This window comes from Lycium barbarum, chromosome 4 (genome assembly GCF_019175385.1).
Source record: "Lycium barbarum isolate Lr01 chromosome 4, ASM1917538v2, whole genome shotgun sequence".
Lineage (NCBI taxonomy): Eukaryota > Viridiplantae > Streptophyta > Magnoliopsida > Solanales > Solanaceae > Lycium > Lycium barbarum.
Window position 1 is genome coordinate 93,093,111 of NC_083340.1, and position 16,872 is coordinate 93,109,982.

A 16,872-nucleotide genomic window follows, 5' to 3' on the forward strand; every position below is an offset into this window, starting at 1 on the left:
TAGCCTAAGCTTAAGTATGCTTCCAAATATCTAACCTAGCACGAATTCCTTTGAATGTAGAGCGACGAACGTGGAAGGAAACGTATAGTCGACAAGTTAGAAAGACGAAAAGGTATGTAAGACTAGTCCCTTCTTTTTCTAAGGCATGAATCCTATGACATGATTTTCTTTATCCTCCATAACCTTCTTACATTCCGGAAACGATGAGTCTATGCTTATAAAGAGCTTCTCATTAGATAAAGATAAAAGACAAGTTATGAATATGATAATGATGATGATGAGTCTATGTCTAAAGATTCCAAAGCCTATGATATGATACTCTAATGAAGCTAATGATTCCTTGATGATATTCATTGATGTTACACTCACCTTATAATGCTAGTCCCTTCAAGGTGAGGCAGGATGATTATGACTACTCCATAATGGAATCGGGCGTTCTCGACCTTACGTCACCCCGATAGAGTTATAGCTTATCCTTTAGTTCTTATGCATGCATTAGGATGACTACATGATGATGAGATTGCACCGTTTCTAGATGGCCTGGCAGACACCGCTAAGGCAGGCGGCATATACACCATGTTTGGAGGGCATGGGCCGACACCACTAGTGGGCGGCATGAGATGTTTACGCCGGACGTGAGAGGCCTGGACGCGGGCTAATGATGATCACACCGTACCTATATGGTCGGGTAGCTTATATATATGTATACATGATATGATGATGTTTATGATGTAACTTAACATGCATTGTTCCATCTTAAGTGATCTTCAGTTACAGGTCGTTTCCTTACTTGATGTCCTCTATTTATTCGAAATGTTATTATTGTTCATGCCTTACATACTCAGTACAATGTTCGTATTCACGTCCTTTCTTTTTTGGACTCTGTGTTTATGCCCACAGGTAGTCAGGGAGGTGGCCCAGATTCATAGGAATTTATCAGCAGACTCACAGGAGCACTCCATTACTTGGAAGGTGCCATTTTGATATACTATTTTTGTGTACATATATGGGCACGACGGTGCCTTGTCCCATCCTTATGTCTAGTACTCTAGTAGAGGCTTGTAGATACATATGTGTGGGTATTATGGTCTCATGAATTCATCATTTTATATTTGTATATCATTTTTGTAGCCGTGAGGGCTTATGTATATCTATGCATTGCCTCGGAGTTATATGTGTTCAGAATGAGTATGATGATTAGTGTAATGAGCGGCGCTCGGTAGTTAGCTCCGGGTACCCGTCATGGCCCCCTAGTCGAGTCGTGAGAAAAGTGATATCAGAGCAGTTTTGTCCTAGGGTTTGTCTACGAGCCATGTCCAGCAGAGTCTCATTTATGGGTGTGAAGCGCACCACACTTATAAATAAGAGGCTGCGGGGCATTTAGGAAAAATGACCATTCTTCTTCTTATTAGATCGTTCCATAGAGCCATGTTATAAGACTTTCTCCTCCCTAATTGTGCGTTGTGATTTCAGCGATGCTGGTAAAGAGAAAAGCCACAACCGCTCAGAAGGGCAAGGCCACTACATAATAGCGTGTAGAAAGGAAGCAACCAACAAATATAGAAGAAGGTGATTCTCATAATGAGGCTCCATCCAATACCTCTCACACTCCGCCTGGTCCAGAAGAACGAGAGGGGGCTTCAACTCCTGCTCCTATGCCTTCAGTTCCTCCACCGGGTGCTTTGGGTCAATAAATGACCGAAGCTATTCAGCTACTGATACAGTTAGTTGCCGCTCTGGCACAGCGGCAGGATACGGGTCTAGATGACAGGGTGACTAGTGCTAGAGCTAATGATTTCATAAAGTTTAAATCCTCTAGAATTTTTTGGGTCAAACCCGGATGAAGACCAGCAAGGTTTTATTGATGAGATGTTGAGAACGTTGAGAATCATTCATGCCTTCGATACTGAATCTGTGGAGTTGGCATCTTATAGACTCCGAGATGTGGCGATTCTTTGGTATAATAACTGGATGTCTTTAAGAAAGAAAAATTTACCTCCCCCGAATTGGCAAGAGTTCGTACAAGCTTTTGTTGGTCATTATTTGCCACCCGAGGTTCGTCGGGCCAGAGCTGATAAATTCTTGAATCTAAAGCAGGGGAGTATGATTGTCCGGGAGTATAGCCTTCACTTTAATTCATTGGCTAGGAATGCTCCGACTATGGCGGCTGAGATGGCAGATAGGGTACACAGATTTGTGAGTGGCTTAGGGCCACATTTGTTCAAAGATTGCTTGACAGCTTCGTTGCAAGAGGGAATGAACATTTCCCGTATTCAGGCCCACGTCCAGAATGTAGAGGAGCAACAACATCCGCAAAGGGGTGAGCGTGATATTGACAGAGGGCAGAGCAAGAGGGCCATATCTGCCGGTGCTAGTACTGAGTATAGAGGAGGTCAACAACAACAGTATCCCAGACATTCAGGCCAGTCCGCAAAGAGTGCACCTCCTCGATTTGCGGGCAGGAGATTTGATCGCCTTATTTATTCTGGTCCGGGTCAGAGTTCAAGTGTCTTAGGTTCTCAATTTAGGGGTGATCCTAGCCAGCGGCGACCACCAGTGCCGCGATGTAGCCAGTGCGGTAGATTACATTCTGGTCAGTGTCGCCGAGGTTCAGATGCTTGCTATGCTTGTGGTCAGGTTGGGCATATGATGCGAGATTGCCCATCGATGAGTAGCAGAGTTGGGGTTCACCCACAGGATCCGCCACCGGTTCTTCTTCTTCTGTGCGCCCGATAGGCAGACTCCCTAGGTTCTAGCAGGTCGTGGTAGGGGCAGAGAGGGAGCATCTAGTTCAAGTGGCACCCAGCCCCGTATTTATGCTTTAGTCGGACGCTGGGATCTTGAGTCCTCCCCGAATGTGGTTACAGGTATATTATCCATTTTCTCTCATGGCGTCTATGCATTGATAGATTCGGGTTCTACATTATCTTATATTACGCCCTATATTGCTAGCCGTATTGGGGTGAAACCCGAGCTAATTAAACCTTTTGAGGTATCTACTCCGGTTGGTGATCCAGTAATAGCTAGACAAGTATACAAGAATTGTGTAATTGTAGTATGCGATCGTCAGACTGAAGTTGATTTACTTAAATTGGAAATGTTAGATTTTGATGTGATTATGGGTATGGATTGGTTGTCCTCTTGTTATGATAATGTTGATTGCAGAATGAAAGTAGTCCGATTCCAATTCCCCGGAGAACCCATACTTGAATCGAAAGGTAATACTGCATATCCCAGAGGTAGGTTTATTTCCTACCTTAAGGCAAGGATGATGATAGCTAAAGGCTATATTTATCGCCTAGTCCGAGTTCATGACACATAAGCAAAGCCACCGGCTTTTCAATCCGTCCTGGTAGTGAATGAATTTTCGGATGTATTTCCAGATGAACTTCCAGGCCTTCCTTCGGAAAGAGAGATTGAATTTACTATTGACATGTTACCGGATACTAAACCGATCTCTAGTCCTCCTTACCGAATGGCTCGCCCAGAGTTGAAAGAGCTAAAGGCACAACTTAAAGATTTGCTTGAGAAGGGATTTATTAGGCCCAGTTCGTCATCGTGGGGAGCACCTGTCCTATTTGTGCGAAAGAAGGATGGTTCTTTATGAATATGTATCGATTATATATAGCTAAACAAGGTGACGATAAAGAATAAATATTCGCTTCCAAGAATTGATGATTTGTTTGACTAATTACAGGGTGCCAAATGGTTTTACAAAATTAATCTGAGATCAGGGTATCATCAGGTGAGAGTTAAAGAAGAAGATATTCCCAAAACTACCTTCTGAATGAGATAAGGTCATTATGTTATATCCCGTATTTTATACATTCGGATATTTCGAGGTAGTCGTGGTAAGTGAAGGGCAAGACCATTGTCCAAATTTATTTTAATGTACAAGTTGGTTATGGATATTATTTATGAATATTATTAGTATGAAAATATTGAGAAAGGTTAAGGGTAAAAAGGAAAATTCACAAAATGGCTCATGGTAATATTGCGGAAGGCCAGGGGCAAAATGGAAATTTCACAAAATATTCGAGAAGGTTCTTGGAGGGGCCATGTTGGCCATGTGGCACATGCCATATTTTATTAAATGGGGGCTAATTATAAATTATAAAGATATATGGACCAAAGCTTGCATAAGAAGACAAAGGATCATCTTTGTTTATTTTTAAGAAACTTCAAGAAAATTGGAGAAGGGGACATGTGTTCACAAGAGTAACTTATCATTCACCATTCAAGAAATTTCAAGAGAGAATATAGTGGTGTTCGGCCATGGTAAAAAAATGGAGGCCATGGAAATTGACCAAGAAAAATCATTTTCTTCTAGTATTCTAACCAATTGGAACGTCCTTAACAACATGGAGTGATTGTTGGAGCAAGCCAAGCATTTATTTAGGTGATTTACAAACCCTAGCCAAGTAAGAAGACAAGTGAAGGAAGGTAAGGTTCAATCTTCTTTTACATGTGTTATAGATGATTTATGTATGTTGAAGTATGTAGAAATGGAAGGAATTCATGGTATATGTGTGTGTTGATGTTGTAGCCGAATGGGATTGTGTTGTGTAGAAAAAATGAATTGATTTTATTTAGTGGTTTGATTGTTGTTGTGGAAGATTCTATGATGTAAAATGAGGATTTAATGGTTAGAAATGAAGTTGTGATTGTTTGTGGATTATGGAAGAAGTTAGTGTGACATTAGTGTGGTTTCTTATATTTGTAAGAATAATTTGTTAATGTATGGGTTGTTGATATAATTCATGAACTTGGAAGTGAGAAATTTGTTTGGGAGATTGTATGTTGGGTTGTGGTGATTGAATTTGAAAGAAGGAAATAGGTTGTTATTGTTCTTGTTGAATTTGGAAGGTGTCGGGTGAAGTAGTATGTTGATTGAATCTTTTTGAATGTTACGTGAATTGAATTGAATATAAATGAAATGTCGTTGAATTGTATGACAAAGGTTGTTAATGTTAGAATGTGCCTTGAATTGATTGTTGATGTTGTTGGCACGATTGTTGGTATTGTCGTTGATAGTTTGGCCGAGTTGAATTCTCAGATTGTTGATTGATGATTTGGGCCAAGTTAGATTCTCGGGGATGGTGTATTTACAGGGGAGATGCTGCCGAAATTTCGACAGATCATAAGTGAATTTATTTGAAAGTCTAAGACAAGTGTCTGTGATGACGAATCTAATGATTATGTAAATCTTCTTGAATGTAGACTAGCGATAACGAGCTTGGACAATTAAGCGTAGCTAATAGGACGTGGAACAGGTATGTTAAGGCCCGTCCCTTTCTTTCAAGGCATGATTCCGATGCTATGATTTCATAATTGCTTCTATATTTTGCCTTGTTTTCAAAAGTTAGATGTTTATGATTCTAAGTCATGATTCTTTTCCAGATAACTCGCAAATGTTTTTTTTTCCAAAGTGTCTGTATTCTACCAAAACAGAGGTTTATGATTTTGTAAGCTCTTATGACAATAACGATGGATATGTTTCACAGTGACAACGATGATGTCAAGGATGAGAATATTTTTATGATGCCTATGATAAGAATGATTTCATGTCTAAAGGTACTTGATATGATTATTGCTTTGATTTCCCAAAAAACAAATAGCTTCCGAAACGTTCATAGAAGGTTCTGTACTTCAAATGCTCATAACTTCTTTATACTAAGTCCGATTGACCCGAAACTTGTTTCTGAGCCTTCAGGTGCCAGTTTATATACGCTGTTATTCGTTGCTAGTCTCATCTTATAATAATTGTTCCTTCAAGGTGAGACAAAGTCGGGATGATTATTCCATAATATAATCGGAGGTTACCGACCTTACGTCATTCCGATAGATACATGACTTTCTTTGGGCTCTCCTGCATGCTGCATATATGATATATACATATGATATATGTATATGTATATGGGGAATATGGGAAAAAGGGCCAGAGCGCTATAGACGCTGATATATGTACATAATACATGCATATGTATATGGGAAAGAGGGCCAGAGCGTTATATACGCGTATCCACCTGATCAGTTGGTATTATATGACATGATATCATCCCAGACGCGAGATGCCCGGACGCGGGACATATGTGGTTAAATGGATCGGCTGCCGACACCTCGGCAATATGATATATTCTATTTTCTATATATATATATATATGAACAAGAAATGTTTTCAAAGAAAGTAAAGTATGATATATATATATATATATATATATATATATATATATATATATATATATATGGATTGGGCTGCACGTTCCGCAGCACTAAGCATGCATGGTACCCGCCTAAAAGGCACTCAGATGTATAGGTTACGCTTTTACCCCATGATATGCTCTATATGTCCATTCTGTTATTATTCATATTTATATCCCTTACTATGTTACTATTCATGCCTTACATACTCAGTACATTGTTCGTACTGACCCCCTTTTCTTCGGGGGATGCGTTTCATGCCACGCAGGTACACCCAGATGAGTAGGAGATGTTCCAGCGAAGTCGGCAAGCTCCATTTGCCCTGGAGAGTTGCCGGGTCAGAGTATTATGCTATGATGTCTTGGTTGAAGTTAGAGACTTTACAGATAGAGTCGTGGGTGTAGTATGTCAGTCTTGAAAACGGCTTCACCAGCCGATGTCTCTGTATATATATATTATGTTACAGATTCCACATGACCACATATTTTATTTGATCTGAGGACAACGAAAGAAAGATTCAGAAAGCTTAACTATGTTTTTCATTTCTTATTGATATAATAGTATAAAGAGATTAAGTATGTAATAAGAGTCTGCGGGTTCGCTCGGCTCCGAATATGGGGTCGGGTGCCCATCACACCCTAGTAAGATCGGGGTGTGACATATTATGAATTTCGGGTGATGTCATTCGGGCTAACTAATGCCCCGGAGGTGTTTATGAATCTGATGAGTAATGTATTTAGGCCTCTCATAGATCTGTTCGTGATCGTGTTCATTGATGATATTCTAGTGTACTCTCGGACATAATCAGAGCATGTAGACCATTTACGTATTGTCCTTGGGATTCTTCGGACTCGTGAATTGTATGCTAAGTTTTCGAAATGTGAATTTTGGCTTAATTCTATGACTTTTCTGGGCCATGTTATTTCAGCGGATGGCATTCGAGTAGATGTTCAGAAAATTGAGGCCGTGAAGACTTGGCCAAGGCCTGTAACACCTACAGAAGTCCGCTGCTTTTTGGGATTGGCAGGTTAATATAGAAGATTTGTGGAAGGATTTTCCTCTATTTCAGCACCACTGGCGAAGCTATCTCAGAAATCAGCTAAATTACAATGGACTTATGCTTATGAACGTTGTTTCCAAGAATTGAAGGATAGATTAACTTCAGCCCCAGTCCTGACACTCCCAGAAGGGCCAGATGGCTATGTTGTGTATTGTGATGCCTCTGGTGTTGGGTTAGGTTGTGTGTTGATGCAAACGGTAAAGTCATTGACTATGCTTCAAGGCAGCTACGGAAACACGAAAATAATTATCCGACCCATGATCTTGAACTGGCCGTAGTTATTCATGCACTAAGGATGTGGAGACACTATTTGTATGGCGTTCATGTCGACATTTATATAGATCACAAGAGTCTCCAATACATCTTCAAGCAGAAGGAGTTAAACCTACGACAGAGACAATGGTTAGAACTGCTGAAGGATTATGATGTGAGTATTTTATATCATCCTGGGAAGGCGAATGTAGCAGCTGATGCACTTAGCCGCAAATCAATGGGTAGTTTATGTGATATCCCACCAGAGAAGAAAGAATTAATCCACGAGCTTCACCAATTAGCCAACCTCGGAGTTCGTCTAATTGATTCAGGTAACACTGGAATTGGTATTCACAACTTGGCTGTTTCGTCTTTAGACATGGAAGTGGAAGAGTGCCAATATGAAGACCCTCAATTGAGTCACTATAGAGATACATTGCATGAGAAAGAGAAGTCGCCATTTGAAGTTTATACAGATGTAATTCTTAGATATCGAGACAGGCTATGTGTTCTAAATGTTGCAGGACTACGTCGTCGGATTCTAGAAGAAGCTCATTACTCTCGGTATTCTATTCATCCAGGAGCGACAAAGATGAATCACGATCTTAAGCTAATGTATTGGTGGGATGGAATGAAGAAGGATATAGCAGAATTTGTAGCTCAATGTCCATGTTGCCAACAAGTGAATGTTAAGCATCAAAAGCCAGGAGGATTATTACAAGCGATGAAAATTCCAGCCTGGAAATGGGAAGCGATTAACATGGATTTCATTGTAGGGCTACCTCATTCCCAAAGCAAGTATGTCCCATATGGGTGATCGTGGACATACTCACGAAATTAGCTCATTTTCTTCCAGTCAGAACCACTAATTTGGCAGAATATTCTGCAAGATTATATCTTAAGGAGATAGTGCGACTTCATGGTGTCCCAATATGTATTATCACAGATAGAGGAGCATAATTTACAGCCAAATTCTAGAAGTCTTTCCAAGAAGGTTTGGGTACTCAGGAAAGCTTAGCACGACGTTCCATCCACAAACTGATAGGAAATCCGAGCACACCATTCAGTCCTTGGAAGATATGTTACGGGCGTGTGTGCTAGATTTTGGTGGTAGTTGGGATGACCACTTACCTCTCATTGAGTTCGCATACAACAATAGCTATCATTCCAGTATTCAGATGGCTCCGTATATAGCTCTATAAGGAAGAAAGTGTAGATCCCCAATTGGGTGGTCTGAAATAGGAGAGGTACAGTTAATAGGTCCGGAGTTGATTCAGCAAGCGGTGGAAAAGATTAAGGTTATCTGAGATCGATTGTTGACAGCCCAAAGTCACCAAAAATCCTATGCGGACAACCTTCGATGGGACTTAGAATTCCAAGTTGGAGATTTGGTATTCCTGAAGATATCACCGATGAAAGGCATGATGAGGTTTGGTAGGAAGGCAAAATTGAGTCCTCGATACATTGGGCCTTATAAGATTGTCCGCAAAATAGTCCATGTAGCTTACGAACTAGACTTGCCCCAGAACTTGAATCAGTCCATCCAGTTTTTCATATGTTAATGCTTTGCAAATGCATTGGAGATCCAACAAGAATCATGACGATAGATGATATCCAGATTACTGAGAAGTTGGCTTATGAAGAAGTGCCTATTGCCATACTAGATAGGCAAGTGCGGAAACTTAGAAATAAAGAAGTAGCTTCAGTCAAAGTCTTATGGAGAAACAATAACCGAGAAGAAATGACTTGGGAAGCGGAAGAAAACATGAAGTCCAAATACCCACACTTGTTTCTACCTCCGGAAGAGATTCAACATGAGACATTAACGTTATAAGGTATGTATGCCTTCTTTTCATGCTTTTGGTCATGTGTGGCCATAATTTATTGCTATTGTGTTGTAGCCCTGTGTGGTATAGTTATTGTGGGTAGTTTTGACAGGATGGTAGCGCCATATTACAGGGGAAACTCTGGCAAAATTTTTATACAATTCAAGAGAACTTAACATTCGAGGACGAATGTTTTTAAAGGGGGAAGAGTGTTACACCTCGGAAAAAGTTCATGTCGTCATATGGTAGATGAACTAACGCAGGGTAAGAAGTCTATGATGTTTCTATAGGCAAGAAGTAGTATTTAACAGTTCTAATTAAGATTCCAAAGACATTCGAGGCAAGAGAAGAAAGTCGTCGAAGAATGTAAAGCATATGTCGTGTTTTGAAAAAGTTTGCAAAGAATTGAGCTAATGTTGATTTAATAATGCCTTGAGGAAGAGCTATACCACTCCTTAGATTGTTAATGAAGTGTTAAACAAGTGCTAAGAAGGTTCCGTAAGGATTGGAGATCAAACGAAACGACGGAAGTAATTTTAGGAAAGTGGAGTTATAAGACAATTTATACGGTTCGTATAAGGGTCCGTATAACCTCCAACAGAAATCATGTTTTACCTGATGGTAAGTACAGACACTTATACGGACCGTACAATGTTATATGGACCGTATAAGGGTCCGTACAAGTCCCGACGGGCTGAACGTTTTCCAAATATATATATGTGATCCCACATCTAATTTCTCGTTCTTTCACTTCTCCACTTCTCTCAAGACCTCTAGAAGGTTCTACACATTTCATTTTCAAGAATCCAAAGGAAGTCAAAGATAAATATCATTAATCCAAGGGAATCAAGTATAAGGAAGCTCTTTAGGGTTCATAGAAGTCAAGAAATCTCTTGGAGTGAAGCTAGGGTTTTTCCTCAAGTGAAGTGTTTCCACCCAAAGATCATTCCCACACTATCAAAGGTAAGCTTTATGATCATTTCATGTTATTTGGAGTATTGAGGGGTTGAAAGACTTGAATTATGACAGAAGGTAGAATATAGAGCTTAAATGTGGAAGTGAGGGTATCCTTGAATAATAGTTGGTGTGAATCATAACTATTAAGACCTTATGAATATAATCTTGTTATAAATGATATTAAGAATGTTGGGGAAGCATGATATGTGAATGAATATGATGTGGGTGACTACCATGGTTATGGATGCCCTTGAAATAGAAGTAGGAGAATTTAATAATGTATGGTTGATGAAGATTGTTGAGTATGATATTATAAATATTGTTATTGACGTGTGGGAGTTGTTACATTATATGGAGAAAGTTGTAGAAACAAAGGAAATGCTGCCCAATTTTCGTTAGCTTTAGCCTAAGCTTAAGTATGCTTCCAAATATATAACCGTAGCACGAATTCCTTTGAATGTAGAGTGATGAACGTGGAAGGAAGATTATAGTCGACAAGTTAGAAATACGAAAAGGTATGTAAGGCTAGTCCCCTATTTTTCTAAGGCATAAATCCTATGACATGATTTTCTTTATCCTCCATGACCATCTGACATTCTGGAAACGATGAGTCTATGCTTATAAAGAGCTTCTCATGAGATAAAGATAAGAGACAAGTTATGAATATTATAATGATGATGATGAGTCTATGTCTAAAAATTCCAAAGCCTATGATATGATACTCTTATGAAGCTAATGATTCCTTGATGATATTCATTGATGTTACACTCACCTTATAATGCTAGTCCCTTAAAGGTGAGGCAGGATGATTATGATTACTCCACAATGGAATCGGGGGTTCTCGACCGTACGTAACCCCGATAGAGTTATAGCTTATCCTTGAGTTCTTATGCATGCATTATGATAGGTACATGATGATGAGATTACACCGTGCCTAGATTGCCGGGCAGACATTGCTAAGGCAGGCGGCATACATACCATGTCTAGAGGGCATGGGCAGACACCACTAGTGGGCGGCATAAGATGTTTACCCCGGACGCGGGAGGCCTGTATGCGGTCTAATGATGATCACACCTTACCTATTTTTTCGGGCAGCTTATATATATGTATACATGATATGATGATGTTTATGATGTAAGTTAGCATGCATTATTCCATCTTAAGTGATCTTCAGTTAAAGGTTGTTTCCTTACTTGATGTCCTCTATTTCTTCGATATGTTATTATTGTTCATGCCTTACATACTTAGTACAATGTTCGTACTGACGTTCTTTGTTTTTTGGATTTTGTGTTCATGCCCATAGGTAGTCAGGGAGGTGGCCCAGATTCATAGGAGTTTATCAGCAGACTCACAGAAGCACTCCATTACTTGGAAGGTGCCATTTTGATATACTATTTTTGTGTACATATATGGGCATGACGGGGTCCTATCCTATCTTTATGTCTAGTACTCTAGTAGAGGCTCGTAGATACGTATATGTGGGTAATATGGTCTCATGAATTCATCATTGTATATTTGTATATCATTTTTGTAGCCGTGAGGCTTATGTACATCCATGCATTGGCTCGGAGTTATATATGTTCAGAATGAGTATGATGATTAGTGTAATGAGCGGTGCTCGGTAGTCATCCCCGAGTACCCGTTATGGCCCTTTAGTCGGGTCGTGACAAATACACCAAGATATCATCAATAAACACAATCACAAAGGAGTCAAGGAATGGCCTAAATATGCCATTCATCAAAGTCATGGATGCAGTCGGGGCATTGGTAAGCCCAAATGACATCAACAGAAACTCATAATGCCCATGTCTAGTCTAAAAAACTGTCTTCCGAATATCCTCAACCATGATCTTCAGTTGATGGTAGCCTGAACGCAAGTCAATCTACGATAACACTGAAGCTCCCTGAAGTTGGTAAATAAATTATCAATACGAGGCATAGGACACTTGTTACGAATAGTATCCTTGTTCAGCAAGCGATAATCAATGCACATCGTCATAGATCCATCTTTCTTCTTCACGAACAACACAGGGGCACCCCAGGGGGAGACACTCAGTTTAATGAACCCCTTGCTAAATAAATCCTGCAACTGCTCCTTAAGATCTCTCAACTCAGTGGGTGCCATCCGATATAATAGAATAGAAATAGGGTGGGTGCCCAAATCCAAGTAATTCCAAAGTCAATATCGCGATCGGGTGGCACGTCCAACAGATCGGCGGGAATACGTCTCCAAACTCGCTCACAATGGGAATGGACTCAAAGGATGCACATGCAACAGTAGTGTCACGCACATGAGCCAGATAAGCTAAACACCCCTTGTTGACTAATTTCTTCGCCTGAAGAAAGGAAATAATCTTCTTCGGAGCGCGACTAGGAGTACCCCTCCACTCAAGTCTTGGAATGCCCGGCATGGCATTAGTGACTGTCTTGGCATGGCAGTCCAAGCTCGCATCATAAGGAGAAAGCCAGGTCATACCCAAAATAATATCGAAATCCACTATATCAAGTATAATCAAGTCTACCGACGTGTCATAACCTATAAAAGTAACCAAGCACGTCCGATAGACTAGATCAACCATAACAGAATCTCTAACTGGAGTAGACACATGAATAGGTACCCCTATGCTATCACAAGTAATGTCCCAACCAACAACATGATATGCAGACACATACGAATAAGTGGATCCAGGATCAAATAATACAGATACTGCTCTATGTCGGATAGAAATAGTACCTCAAATGGCAGCATCTGAGGCCTTCTAAAAATGAATAACATCGGGCCCCACTACGACCAGAATGCCCAGACTGTGTTCCACCTCTCGAACTCTGGGACCCACCACTACCGGCCTGGGACCCAATTCTAGAAATCTGTAGACCATCGCGGCCTGACTAAGCACAGCCTCTTGAAGAAGCACCATCTCGGCTACCTGATAATACTAGAGTCCTCTGGGGCTGATTACCCTGCTTGGGTAGTGGACACACACGAGCAAAATGACCAGACGCTCCACAATAAAACAAGCCTTATGAGGCGGAGTCTGATGAACCAAAGCTGAAGACCCAGCTGGAACAACTCTGTCTGCTGGTCGAGAAAATAAGCTGTCAGAAGCTCTCTACTGGATGGCCCATTAGAAGAAGCCTGCAATGATGATTGCACAGGACGGCTGGAATCGGACTGATACTGCCTAGAAGACTGTTCGGCGCCCCTCGAACTAGAACCACTATAACCCTCAAACTGTTTCGGCCTCTTCTTACTAAACCCTCCAAATGAGTGAAACTTGGCAGCCGCAACTAATAACGCATGCTGAACAATGGACTGGAAGAAAGCACCTATGGTCTTAAGCTGAAGGCATGGAATCTAAAGAGAAGTGATGAGCCCACCAACAAATCGTCGAATCCTGTCAGGCTCAGTAGGAATCAGGGGTGATGAATAATGGGCCAAATGCGAATAGGTAGTCACATAAGCATCAAAAGATGATACATAAGCATCAACAGATAATCCCCTCTACTACAAGTGGAGAAATTCATCTCTATGTGCCTCTCTCAAGGATCGAGGCACATACTTCTCAAGGATGGCCCGATGAAACTGTGTCCAAGTAAGTAGAGGAGAACCCTATTGGTCTACAAGAAATGAAGTACCTCCACCAGACCATCGTGTCTCTGCCGAACAAGTATGGCACATAATCGACACCGTGGGTCTCAACAATCCCCATCCTGTGCAATAGCTCGTGCATGTCTAATATAAACTCATATGCATCCTCTCAAGAAGTACCAAATATAACAGGGCCTGCCATCGTTCTAAGATCATCTCCCGAGGCCAACATTACATTCTTCCGTGAAGCCACAACCGCTGCAGGGTGCGTTGCACGGGTCTGCCTCTGCTCGGGGTTCTGTGCCCCATCTCTAGTCTGCGATCCTCTACCTGGAGAAGTAATACCAGCGGCCGCCCAATTGGCATCCAAATGAAGCAGAACACAAGCCATTGTATCCTACATCATCAGCTCTGAAGTGATCTAAGGGGGTGCCCGCGCAAGAGCCACATCATCCCCTACTGCCTGGTTTTAAACCTACTGACCCTCATGCTCATGCTCTGGAGATGGAGATCTCGCATGTCGCTGCCCAACCACATGGGCCCTGCCCCTTGCTAGTGCAGCCCCGCACCCTCAAACTATCGCTCGTTCCCTGGTGCCAGCTATAGCTTGGGCTCCAGCACCTGATCTCGAGCTATCGTGGCTCGTGACCTCACCATATGTGAGCGTAGAGATATGAGTCAGATACTAATTATATTGTTCCAGATACCAATTAGAATAAAGTGGCACAAAATAATGAATGAATGTGAAGTTTCCTAAATGTCCTATAGCCTCCCGCAAATAAGTACGGAGGTCATCATATTGATCTGCGGGACTCTACTAGACACGCTCTTGTATTATAGACCGAGTAGCCTGGGGCTCTGATACTAACTTGTCACGACCCAATTTCACTAAGTCATGCAGGCACCTACCCTTCCCACCTCGGTAGGTGAACCCATAACTGAACATTCAAAAATAAAAGAAAACAACGGAAGAAAGTAAAATAATGTAAGTCTCCCAAATAAGTGCAGAAGTAAATGAAATCCACCCCAGTACCTGGTCTGGTCGTATAAGAAAATCTAAATAAAAAGTACAACCAGTCTCAACAATAATACATAAGTGGTCTCAAATCATGTTTTAGAATGGAAAGCAAGACATAAATAATATGACGAGTCTTCGAGTAGCGAATGTCCTCATGCTCATACTGAAGATCCTCGAATCAGCAGTCCTCGAATATCGGCCACGAGGTGTAGAAGTAGATCCAACCTGGTACTCTGCATTCATAAAAGAATGCAACAAGTGCAGGTCAGAACAAACAATAAGTATTGGTAGGTATAATAGGCCGACTACAACTAGCTAACATATGTAAAGACAACAAAGCAAGATAGACACGTAAAACAACATAGTACAAGTCAAAGCGAATCCATAACCACAGTACAAGTCATCACCTATGTTATAGCATCTAAACCAACTGTTCCAAGTATCAGTATAAGCTTTCTGAACCAGTATATCATAATCATATCACATACAAGTCATCACCTATGTTATTGTTATATCCCACATTTTTGCATATTTGAATAATTTAAGGTAATGGCGGAAGGTCAAGAGCAAGACTATAATTTTGATCTTGATTGGCATACAAGTTGTTTATGAAAATTTTGAAGTGGGAATATTAAGAAAGGTCAAGGGCATAAAGGAAAATTCGCAATATGACTCGTGGAATTATGGAGGTGGACGAAGGGCAAATTTGGAATTTGGGAATTATTTTTCATGAACAAAAAAAAAAGGGAGAAACGGTTGGGCTTGGAATCAATAAGCCACTTAGGCCATCCATATGGGTGGGCTTAGGCCCAATTAAAAACTTAATGGACAAGCTTTAAAAGATGACTAATTCATCTTTATTCTCATAATATTGCCTAAAAACTTCAAGAAGTCTCAAGAAGAGAAGAAGGAGAAAAAAATCTCCAAGGCCATTTTCGGCCAAGTTCAAGACCAAAAAAAAAAAAAAACTTTCTTCAAAAATCATTTTCTACCAAGTGGAGGGTCCTTAACAATGTAGAGTTGTTATTGAAACAAGAAAAAACCCATAATCATACAAGTTGCCAATTTTAATCAAGTGGAGAAGTGGAGAAAAAGGTATATGTTATGGATGATTTTGTGTGTTGTAGCATGTAAAAGTGGGTGAAAATCATGGAAGAGAAAAACCATGTTGTGGCCGTGAGGTGTGATATATGTGTGTGTGTGGAAATCATGTTTTAATTATTTTATTTAGTGGATAGTTGTGGTTATAAAGAATACTATGTTAATAATGGAAGTTGGATGATTCTAGTGAAGTTGTAGCCATGTGTGCATGATGTTGGCCGTGAGTTGTATATCACATGTATAGTCGTGTATATTTGGTGAATTATGAAGGAATGGTGGGCAAGTTTTGATTAGTATGTTGGTTGTTGTGTTGTGGATTCCATATTGCTAATAAAAAGCTTAATGATCTTAGAGAAATTATGGTAGTTGGAGACTTGTGGTTGAAGTTTATGTAAATTGAATATTATGTTCTTACATGTATGGAAGATAATGATATTAGTATGGTGTTGTTGGAATATATATTATAAGGTTGTTATTGCTTTTATTGGAGTTGGAAGGTTTTGAAAGAAGTAGTAAATTGATTAAGTTGTTATAATGTATCTTGGATTGAATATGGAAATTGTTAGTGTGGTTGTTGAAATTATGTTGATAGTTTGGCCGGGTTGAATTCCCAGGATTGTTGTTGATTGGAATTGGCCAAGTTGAACTTTGTGGGATGGAGTATTTACAGGGGAAGTGCTGCCGAAATTTCGGTAGCCAAGTATTATCTTAAGATTCCAATTCTAAACGCTCTAACCAAAGTTTGGTAAATGTGACCAATTTGTAGATTTCGGCGGATTTGCAACTTGAATTTGGAATAGCATAAGGAGCGGAAAGAGGTATGTAAGGCTTCACCCTTCTTTCTATGGCATGTCTTAGGCATACTAGG